We start from the raw sequence: 9,485 nt of genomic DNA, 5'->3' as shown, positions 1-9,485 counted from the left end.
ACGCGCCAAGATCTGAAGCGCTTCGTGAAGCAGTCACGTGGTGTCGACAGGCAGCGAGGCTTCCTTTGTCATCGGTGACGTCACTGGCCCAAAACGATACAAGCCTCGATGCAGGCTTCACAAAAAGCTTCGGGGATTACTCGACACACGCTCCGAAGCCTCGGCGCAATACGTAGCATCACTAGTGACAGACAAAATACAAAAACACAACCAACACATTTGACGAGACACAACACATGACATACGTTCCTACACCTTATCCCAAATCATTTCAATAAGAGCTCAGAGCTACTCAGAGAAACAGACGTACACTCTGAGGCGACTCGACATGCTGACTGAATCAGCCGCACTGATAACTCGCTCTTTAAAACAAGTCTGACAACGAGTATCTCCGATAAGAGGACAAAAGAGTTCAGATGTTAAAGTCCTGCTTTAACTGTTACCCACATCTTAACCAGGTCAAACAATGTCTCTAACATTTGTATCTCAGCACATTCTCTTTCAGCAGTCCTCCTAATAAGATTACAAATGGTCCTGGGGATTCTTTCCATGTTCTAAGTTGAATAAATAATTAGTGGTACAGGTAAGGACATCTTCATTAAAACCACATTGACACAAAATATGAAAAACCCAACAACGAGTTGATCAGCAGGATTTGGTTATCCAGCTACCAATGATTATTTTACTTTAGGTTGTTGCTTATCAGTTATCTTTTGAACTGTCTTTCCCAAAAGCCAAAGACATTTCTGGGAATATGAATTAACATTAAAATAAGTACCCAGATCAAAGGTTGTATGGCTTCACAGGAATGAGTGGAACTAGCCCCTGCTCCGCCTGCAACCCCTCCTGGGGGCTAACGCTGCTGGATGTTGACTAAATACACTTGTTGTAAGTTGATTTAAAGACTTGCCTCTCTGAAGAACCAGCACCTTACCGTGGTAGAGAGGTTTGTGTGCCCTGATGAACCTGGGGGCTGTGTTGTCTGGAACCTTGTGTTCCTGGTAGGGTCTCCCATGGCAAATTGGTCTCAGGCAAGGGGCCAGACTAAGATTGGTTCAAAAGACCTCATGAAAGGAAAAACAAGAAGTGAGGATACCCGGCCCGGAGGAAGCCCGGGGTCCCCTTCTGGAGCCAGGCCCAGAAGGAGGACTCGTCGGCGAGCGTCTGGTGGCCGGGCTTGCCACGGAGCCCGGCCGGGCCCAGCCCGAAAAGGCAACGTGGGCAACACCTCCGCTTCTCCGTCCCGCGGGCCCACCACCTACGGGAAACATCGATGGGGTCGGGTGCGCTGCCAGACGGGTGGCAGTGAAAGCGGAGGGTCTCGGCGGACCAGACCCGGGCGGCAGAAGCTGGCTTTGGGGACGTGGAACGTCACCTCTCTGGGGGGGAAGGAGCCGGAGCTTGTGCGGGAGGTGGAGCGGTACCAGTTGGATCTGGTTGGGCTCACCTCTACGCACAGCGTCGGCTCTGGAACCTTACTTCTGGATAGGGGTTGGACTCTATTCTTCTCCGGAGTTGCTCAAGGTGTGAGGCGCCGGGCGGGTGTGGGGATACTCACAAGTCCCCGGTTAGGTGCTTCGTTGTTGGAGTTTACCCCAGTGGACGAGAGGGTCGCCTCCCTACGCCTGCGGGTTATGGGGGGGAAAACTCTGACTGTTGTGTGTGCTTATGCACCCAACAGCAGTTCAGAGTATTCGGCCTTCTTGGAGACCCTGGAAAGAGTCCTGTATGGGGCTCCTGAAGGGGACTCCTTAGTCTTGCTGGGAGACTTCAACGCACATGTGGGCAATGATGGAGACACTTGGAGGGGCGTGATTGGGAGGAACGGCCCCCCTGATCTGAACCGGAGTGGTGGTTTGTTACTGGACTTCTGTGCTAGTCATGGATTGGCCATAACAAACACCATGTTCGAACATAAGGATGCTCATAAGTGTACGTGGTACCAGAGCACCCTAGGCAGAAGGTCCATGATCGATTTCGTTATCGTATCATCGGACCTGAGGCCGTATGTTTTGGACACTCGGGTAAAGAGAGGGGCGGAGTTGTCAACTGATCACCATCTGGTGGTGAGTTGGGTCGAGTGGCGGGGGAAGCCTCTGGATAGACCTGGTAAGCCCAAACGTGTAGTTCGGGTGAACTGGGAACGTCTGGAGGAGGCCCAAGTTCAGGAGGCCTTCAACTCACACCTCCGGCGGAGCTTTTCGGGCATTCCTGTGGAGGTTGGGGACATTGAACCAGAGTGGTCGGTGTTCAAAGCCTCTATTGCCGAAGCCGCGGTGGGGAGCTGTGGTCTCAAGGTCTTAGGTGCCTCAAGGGGCGGTAACCCTCGAACCTCCTGGTGGACACCGGTGGTCAGGGAAGCCGTCCGACTGAAGAAGGAGGCCTTCAGGGATTTGTTATCCCGGGGGACTCCCGAGGCAGTTGCAAGGTACCGACAGGCCCGAAGGGCAGCAGCCTCATCCGTGGCCGAGGCAAAGCAGCGGGTGTGGGAGAAGTTCGGAGAAGACATGGAGAAGGACTTTCGGGCGGCACCAAAGTTGTTCTGGAAAACTGTCCGACACCTCAGGAGGGGGAAGCAGGGAACCATCCAAGCTGTGTACAGTAAGGATGGGACGTTGTTGACCTCAACTGATGGAGTGTTGGGACGTTGGAAGGAACACTTTGAGGAACTCCTGAACCCGACAACTCCGCCCTCTATGTTAGAGGCAGAGCTGGAGTATGACGAGGGATCAACACCAATCTCCCGGGGGGAGGTCACTGAGGTCGTCAAACAACTCCACAGTGGCAAAGCCCCGGGGGTGGATGAGATCCGCCCGGAAATGCTGAAGGCTCTGGGTGTTGAGGGACTGTCATGGTTGACACGTCTCATCAACGTTGCGTGGAAGTCGGAAACGGTACCGAAGGAGTGGCAGACCGGGGTGGTGGTCCCCCTTTTCAAAAAGGGGGATCAGAGGGTGTGTGCCAATTACAGAGGCATCACACTACTCAGCCTCCCCGGGAAAGTTTACTCCAAGGTACTCGAAAGGAGGGTCAGGCCGATTGTCGAACCTCAGATTGAGGAGGAACAATGCGGATTCCGTCCTGGTCGTGGAACGACGGATCAGCTCTTTACTCTCGCAAGGATCCTGGAGGGGGCCTGGGAGTACGCTTATCCGGTCTACATGTGTTTTGTAGACTTGGAGAAGGCGTATGACCGGGTTCCCAGGGAGTTACTGTGGGAGGTGCTGCGGGAGTATGGGGTGAGGGGGTCTCTACTCAGGGCCATCCAATCTCTGTACTCCCAAAGCGAGAGCTGTGTCCGGGTCCTCGGCAGTAAGTCGGACCCATTTCCGGTGAGGGTTGGCCTCCGCCAGGGCTGCGCTTTGTCACCAATCCTGTTTGTAATATACATGGATCGGATTTCGAGGCGTAGTCGTGGGGGGGGGGGTCTGCAGTTCGGTGGACTAAGGATTGCACCACTGCTTTTTGCAGATGATGTGGTTCTAATGGCTTCATCGGTCTGCGACCTTCAGCACTCACTGGATCGGTTCGCAACCGAGTGTGAAGCGGCTGGGATGAGGATCAGCACCTCCAAATCTGAGGCCATGGTTCTCAGCAGGAAACCGATGGACTGTCCACTCCAAGTAGGGAATGAGTCCTTACCCCAAGTGAAGGAGTTCAAGTATCTCGGGGTCTTGTTCTCGAGTGAGGGATCAATGGAGCGTGAGATGGGCCGGAGAATCGGAGCAGCGGGAGCGGTATTGCAGTCGCTTTACCGCACCGTTGTGACGAAAAGGGAGCTGAGCCGGAAGGCAAAGCTCTCTGTCTACCGGGCCATTTTCGTTCCTACCCTCACCTATGGTCATGAAGGATGGGTCATGACCGAAAGAACGAGATCGCGGATACAAGCGGCCGAGATGGGTTTCCTCCGCCGGGTGGCTGGTGTCTCCCTTAGAGATAAGGTGAGAAGTTCGGTCATCAGGGAGGGACTCGGAGTTGAGCCGCTCCTCCTTCGCGTCGAAAGAAGCCAGTTGAGGTGGTTCGGGCACCTAGTTAGGATGCCACCTGGGCGCCTCCCTAGGGAGGTGTTCCAGGCACGTCCAGCTGGGAAGAGACCAAGGGGTAGACCTAGGACCAGGTGGAGGGATTATATCTCTTCGCTGGCCTGGGAGCGCCTTGGGATCCCCCAGTCAGAGCTGGTTGATGTCGCCAGGGAAAAGAAAGTTTGGGGCTCTCTGCTGGAACTGCTACCCCCGCGACCCGACCACGGATAAGCGGGAGAAGATGGATGGATGGATGGATTTAAAGACTTGGTGCTTTTAAGTGCAAAAGGAAATACCCAAGTTAGACACTTGATGTGAATACACATGTCAATCACGTGTGAGTTTTTAAAAAGCAACGTTAAAGTGCAGAAGCTTGAGGAACAGAGGCCCCCTTAAACATGGAGCAGGAGAGATAAAGTCCTTTTTCAAAGCAGACATTTGACCTGGTAAAGAAACACATAATGACATGTTGCTCATTTACAGTTCAATCAGGAGAGACTTCATTTAGTTTGAAGAACATTTCTTGACACATGTCATATGATAAATGTTAAGTCTTTGGCGATTAGACCCCGATCCTGAAATGGTATATCTGAGGCGACACAACAGTCTGTGTGAGTTCTTTGGCGTCAGCTTGGCGTGTCCCTACCTTAAAGGGGGAAATGCAGCCGTGAGCATATAGGGAACCCCCGGGGTCTAGACACTGGTGATGATGCTGAAGATCTGGATGTGATGAGGAGATGTGATGAAGAGGAGGTGTGATGAGGAGGAGGCGGGCCGCAGCATGAAAACCTGAAGTCACAGCTGACTGCAGGAGAGAGGAGAACCATTTTAAAGTTTGGCTGCAGCTCGGTGATTGGCTGCTGGAGAACGAGGTGAATGTAATGGGTTATAGGCAACGCCCGTGATGAGCTGATAATATGCAGCTAAGGAGTGAACGTATACATACCCAGTCTTCCTGAAAGAACTTGCGCTGAGCTTCATTTAAATCAAGTGTCCCAGAAATCAGTGACACATGGTGACAGTGCATTTTATACTGTGACAGTCCAAGACGTCTTATATGTTCATTTCATTCATTTCTTATTTTAACAGTTACTTACCTGAATATAATTGTATCTTTAATTGTAATAATTTGTCTGATATATCTTGTGTGAATCTGCCCTGTTTTTCAATCTCCAGTGTTGCTGCTGTTTAAACTCCTGAATTACCCCACAGGGATTAATAAAGGTCCATTTGATCTTATCTTACTCACAGGAATACATTGTGGGGAAACTAGACATCTTTTTCTATTCAATAAATGGATTTCTTGGCCTTTAATAAAGCTGTTATTATTGTTTTTGAAGCTTGTGTTATAGTGCCCCCTGGTGCCGACAAAGCAGAACTGCATAGCGCTTCTCAAAAAGTCAAAACAATTTAAGGAGTACTTTTAAAAGGTTAGCACTACAGGAAGCACCTAGGTAAACATACTTGTTGTTCGTCTGTAAAGCAACCTTATGCGATGCTATTTCTCTGTTATTAAAATGTGTTTTAATAGCTCTGTTAAACTAAGAAACCAACATTAGCTTCACTCACCTCATGTGTTTAAGGAGTCCGTAGGCTTCTATCAGTGAGTGGACCATACTTGCCTCGAAATGAGCAGAGAATTACATTTAAATATTGAACAGAACCAGTGAGTAAAACGCCTCACAGTGAACTAACGTTTCAAGGTAACTCACCCTGTTTGGTACTTTGGATAAACTATCGCAAGTCTGGATGTATTCCGGGCTGTAAACATAAGCCACCTTCCGCTTACAACTGCTGTCATCATCGCTGTCTCCGCTGCAACTCATTTACGATGAATTAAAGATATTTAAAGGAGAATAAATGGAGCTAAAAAACAATTTACAATGAAGGGACGCAAGCGTCTTCTCCAGTGTACACCGAGGACCACCTGCATTTCCTCAACAACTACCCCTCACTGTCCCGTCTGAGTGAGTCTGAAGACTTACCCAGCATTGATATCTGTCCTCTGCGCTTATTTGAGGACGTGACCGCGGCGGTGTCAGAGACCAGAGATAAACTGCAGGGTGTTGTGACTGAGGAGTGGGGAAACATCTCTCTGGCAGTGACTGGAGTGGATGTTTTAAAGACCCAAGCAGAGCCCAGCACCAGAGCTGGATTCAGGAGATATTCTCGTCAAATCACATTGGACCCAAATACAGCATACTGGCTGTTGTCATTGAGTGACGGGAACAGGAAAGCAACACGAATGAAAGTAGATCAGTCATATTCTGCTCACCCAGACAGATTTGTTGATTATTGTCATCAGGTCCTGAGTACAGAGGGTCTAACTGGACGTTGTTACTGGGAGGTGGAGTGGAGCGGGAGAGCTTTTATAGCAGTGGCATACAAGGATATTAACAGAACTGGGACAGCTAAGGAATGTGGATTTGGATATAATAACAAATCTTGGGCATTAGATTGTATCAGTGGCGGTAAATATGCATTCTACCATCAATGTATTTCTACTCCCGTCTCAGGCCCTCCGTCCTCCAGAATAGGAGTGTACCTGGATCACAGAGCAGGTTCTCTCTCTTACTACAGCGTGTCTGACACCATGACCCTCCTCCACAGAGAGCAGACCACCTTCACTCAGCCTCTCTATCCTGGGTTTCTGCTTACACACCCTTCTGGAAGCTCAGCTGAGTTGTGTGAGCTGAAGTAGGCGGAAGTTTAAATAGAGCTACTACAATATGTCCGGACTCTAACACGGCTGGGACTGGGAACAGAGTAGGTGGTGGAAATAACAAAAGGCGCTCACAAGGAGGAAAAAATTAGCATAACAAAATGAGGACTTAATAAAAACTTAAGCCAACAAAAATAAACAAAATTAAAGCTGCAAGCAGCATTGAGCGGGTCTTCGGCTGTTGTCCGCACGTCGACGTCAGGCAGATGTCTCGAGGACTCGGCCGTTGGCAAACGTGGGAAGTTTCAGGTCAATCGGACAACGTACAGGGGAGTTACAGCAGTATCATAAACATTATGTTTTATGGCGATTGATCTGTCGCCATGGCAACGGAATTTGATGACACCCCATAATATACTTAGATGTGTTGAGGGCTGCATCTTTATCAAACCTATGAAGTTTTGTGCCGCTTGGAGCATGTTAACTGGAGTAATGAGAAAACCGTGTTTCACAGCGACCATTTTGTTACCATAGCAACGAAATTTGAAGAAATCTCAAAACTGACACATATATGTCTCGAGGAATAGACGGTTAGCAGACATGTGAAATTTGAACACTATTTTACCATTTGCACAGGAGTTATAGCAATATCGTGCTTAATGACGAGGGAAGCGTTGCCATGGCAACAGCCTTTGAGGAAAACTCACTATTGTCATATTGAGGTGTTGAGGGCCGGACCATTAGCCATCATCTGAAGTCTGGTGCGGTTTAGAAGATTTTCCATTGAATTACGACAACACCATATTTCATGGCGAGGGAACTGTCGCCATGGCAACGGCATATGATGACATCCCCTAATTGACATAGAGCTGTTGAGGGCCGGACCATTAATGATAGTCTGAAGCAAAGTCCTGCACGGGTCTGGTTTTCAAGACCCGCTCCCGCCCCGCACCCGCGACGTGCAATACCGATCCCGCCCCGCTACCCGCGCTTATTGCCAATTAGTTCGGCAACCCGACCCGACCCGTCGGCACAAGATCCGCAACCCGACCCGAACCCGCATAGCCTATATATGAGCAGTGAAAACGTGCAATTATTAACACACGCAGTTGCATATTTGTCTCAAAAAGCGTGGGATGTTGGTTATTTTCTCCATCTAGGATGACACTAAAAGCCTCCCAGACGTTGGATTTCGCTCTTGAGGAAGTGTTATTGAAAATGCTGTATTCTCCGTAGAGAGCTTCACCTCAGCCATTTCGAATGTGACGCGCACAGCAGCAGATTGATGCGTTGCGGAGGTTATGATTATGCGCGGTCCCGCGGGGGAGAGGTCTGAGGATTTAAACATTAAACTAAATTATTATTATTTTAATATATTTATTATGCAATACCCGCGACCCGACCCGCATCATCTTTGTTTTACCCAGAACCGAACCCGGAAAAAAGCGTTTGAAAAAATACCACCCGCGTATCACCTTTTTTGCCCGTGGGTACCCGACCCGATGCAGGACTCTGGTCTGAAGTCTGGTGCCGTTTGGACGATTTCCCATTGAATTACAACAACACCATATTTCATGGCGAGCGATCTGTCGCCATGGCAACGGCATATGATGACATCCCCTAATTGATATAGAGCTGTTCAGGGCCGGACCATTAGCCATTATCTGAAGTCTGGGGCCGTTTGGACGATTTTCCATTGAATTATGGTTCGACCATTGAGTTCTGGTCGAACGCACTTATTGTAAGTCGCTTTGGATAAAAGCGTCAGCTAAATGCAATGTAATGTAATGTAATGTAATTACGACAACACCAGGTCTTTTGGCGAGGGAGGCGTTGACATGGAAACGGCATATGATGACGTCCCATAATTGGCGGAGAGCTGGTCAGGGCCGGACCATTAGCCATCATATGAAGTCTGGTGCCGTTTGGACGATTTTCCATTGAATTACGACAACACCAGGTTTTTTGGCGAGGGATAAGATGACATCCCCTAATTGACATAGAGCTGTTGAGGGCCGGACCATTAATGATAGTCTGAAGTCTGGTGCTGTTTGGACGATTTTCCATTGAATTACAACATTTAATTAACATCGACACAATACTTTCTCCTTATGTGACCCTTCTCTTGCGTTCGGTCATACCCCCCTTCCCATGCTATTTTCGGTCAAAATTGACCGGTGTGTTTTGCACAGTGATTTCTCTGGAACCCCTGATCCAATTTTGATGGTTGACATCTCATTTGAACATTCAAAGCAAGTAGAATCAAGGGATCACAGACAGAATGACACCAGGGGTGAATTTCATATTATTTTTGGCAGTAAGTTCAAAGATAGTGCTTATTTTACATTACTGTATATTATAAAAATGCTTGCCATGTAGGCTGTGTTTGCTGGAGATGGAAATGATTTAGTTAGTGTTGTAGCTGAGGTTCGTCCCGTTCCAATGATGTATGGGATGTATTGATTTGATACAAGCAAGCCAGTGTTTCATGATACATAACCAGTCTTCCTGAAATAATTTGCGCTGAGCATGGTGACAGTGAATTTTATACTGTGACAGTCCAAGACGTCTTATATGTTCATTTCTTATTTTAACAGTTACTTACCTGAATGTAATTGTAATTGTATTAATTTGTGTGATCTATCTTGTGTGAATCTGTGTTTTTCTCCAGTGTTGCTGCTGTTTAAACTTCTGAATTTCCCCACAGCAGGGATTCATAAAGGTCCATTTCATCTTACTCACAGGAATACATTGTGGGGAAACTGGACATCTTTTTCTATTCAATATATTGATTTCTTTGC

General features: G+C 48.4%; 1 long non-coding RNA gene across 2 annotated transcripts; it reads right to left on the bottom strand.

The window, feature by feature from the left end:
* Positions 1-9: 9 nt before the first annotated feature.
* On the bottom strand, positions 10-6,775 carry LOC139433484 (uncharacterized). Of its 2 annotated transcripts, XR_011642937.1 has the most exons (4): positions 5,735-6,775; positions 5,592-5,644; positions 4,669-4,827; positions 10-181 (listed from the first exon to the last, which is right to left on the bottom strand). It is a non-coding gene; the product is annotated as an uncharacterized lncRNA (long non-coding RNA). The 2 variants fall into 2 exon arrangements; XR_011642936.1 differs by lacking the exon at positions 10-181 and having other exon boundaries at positions 4,299-4,827.
* Positions 6,776-9,485: the final 2,710 nt, after the last annotated feature.

This window comes from Pseudochaenichthys georgianus, unplaced genomic scaffold (assembly GCF_902827115.2).
Source record: "Pseudochaenichthys georgianus unplaced genomic scaffold, fPseGeo1.2 scaffold_510_arrow_ctg1, whole genome shotgun sequence".
NCBI lineage: Eukaryota > Metazoa > Chordata > Actinopteri > Perciformes > Channichthyidae > Pseudochaenichthys > Pseudochaenichthys georgianus.
The sequence above is the reverse complement of the archived record's forward strand: the minus strand, read 5'-3'. Positions and strand labels throughout refer to the sequence as shown.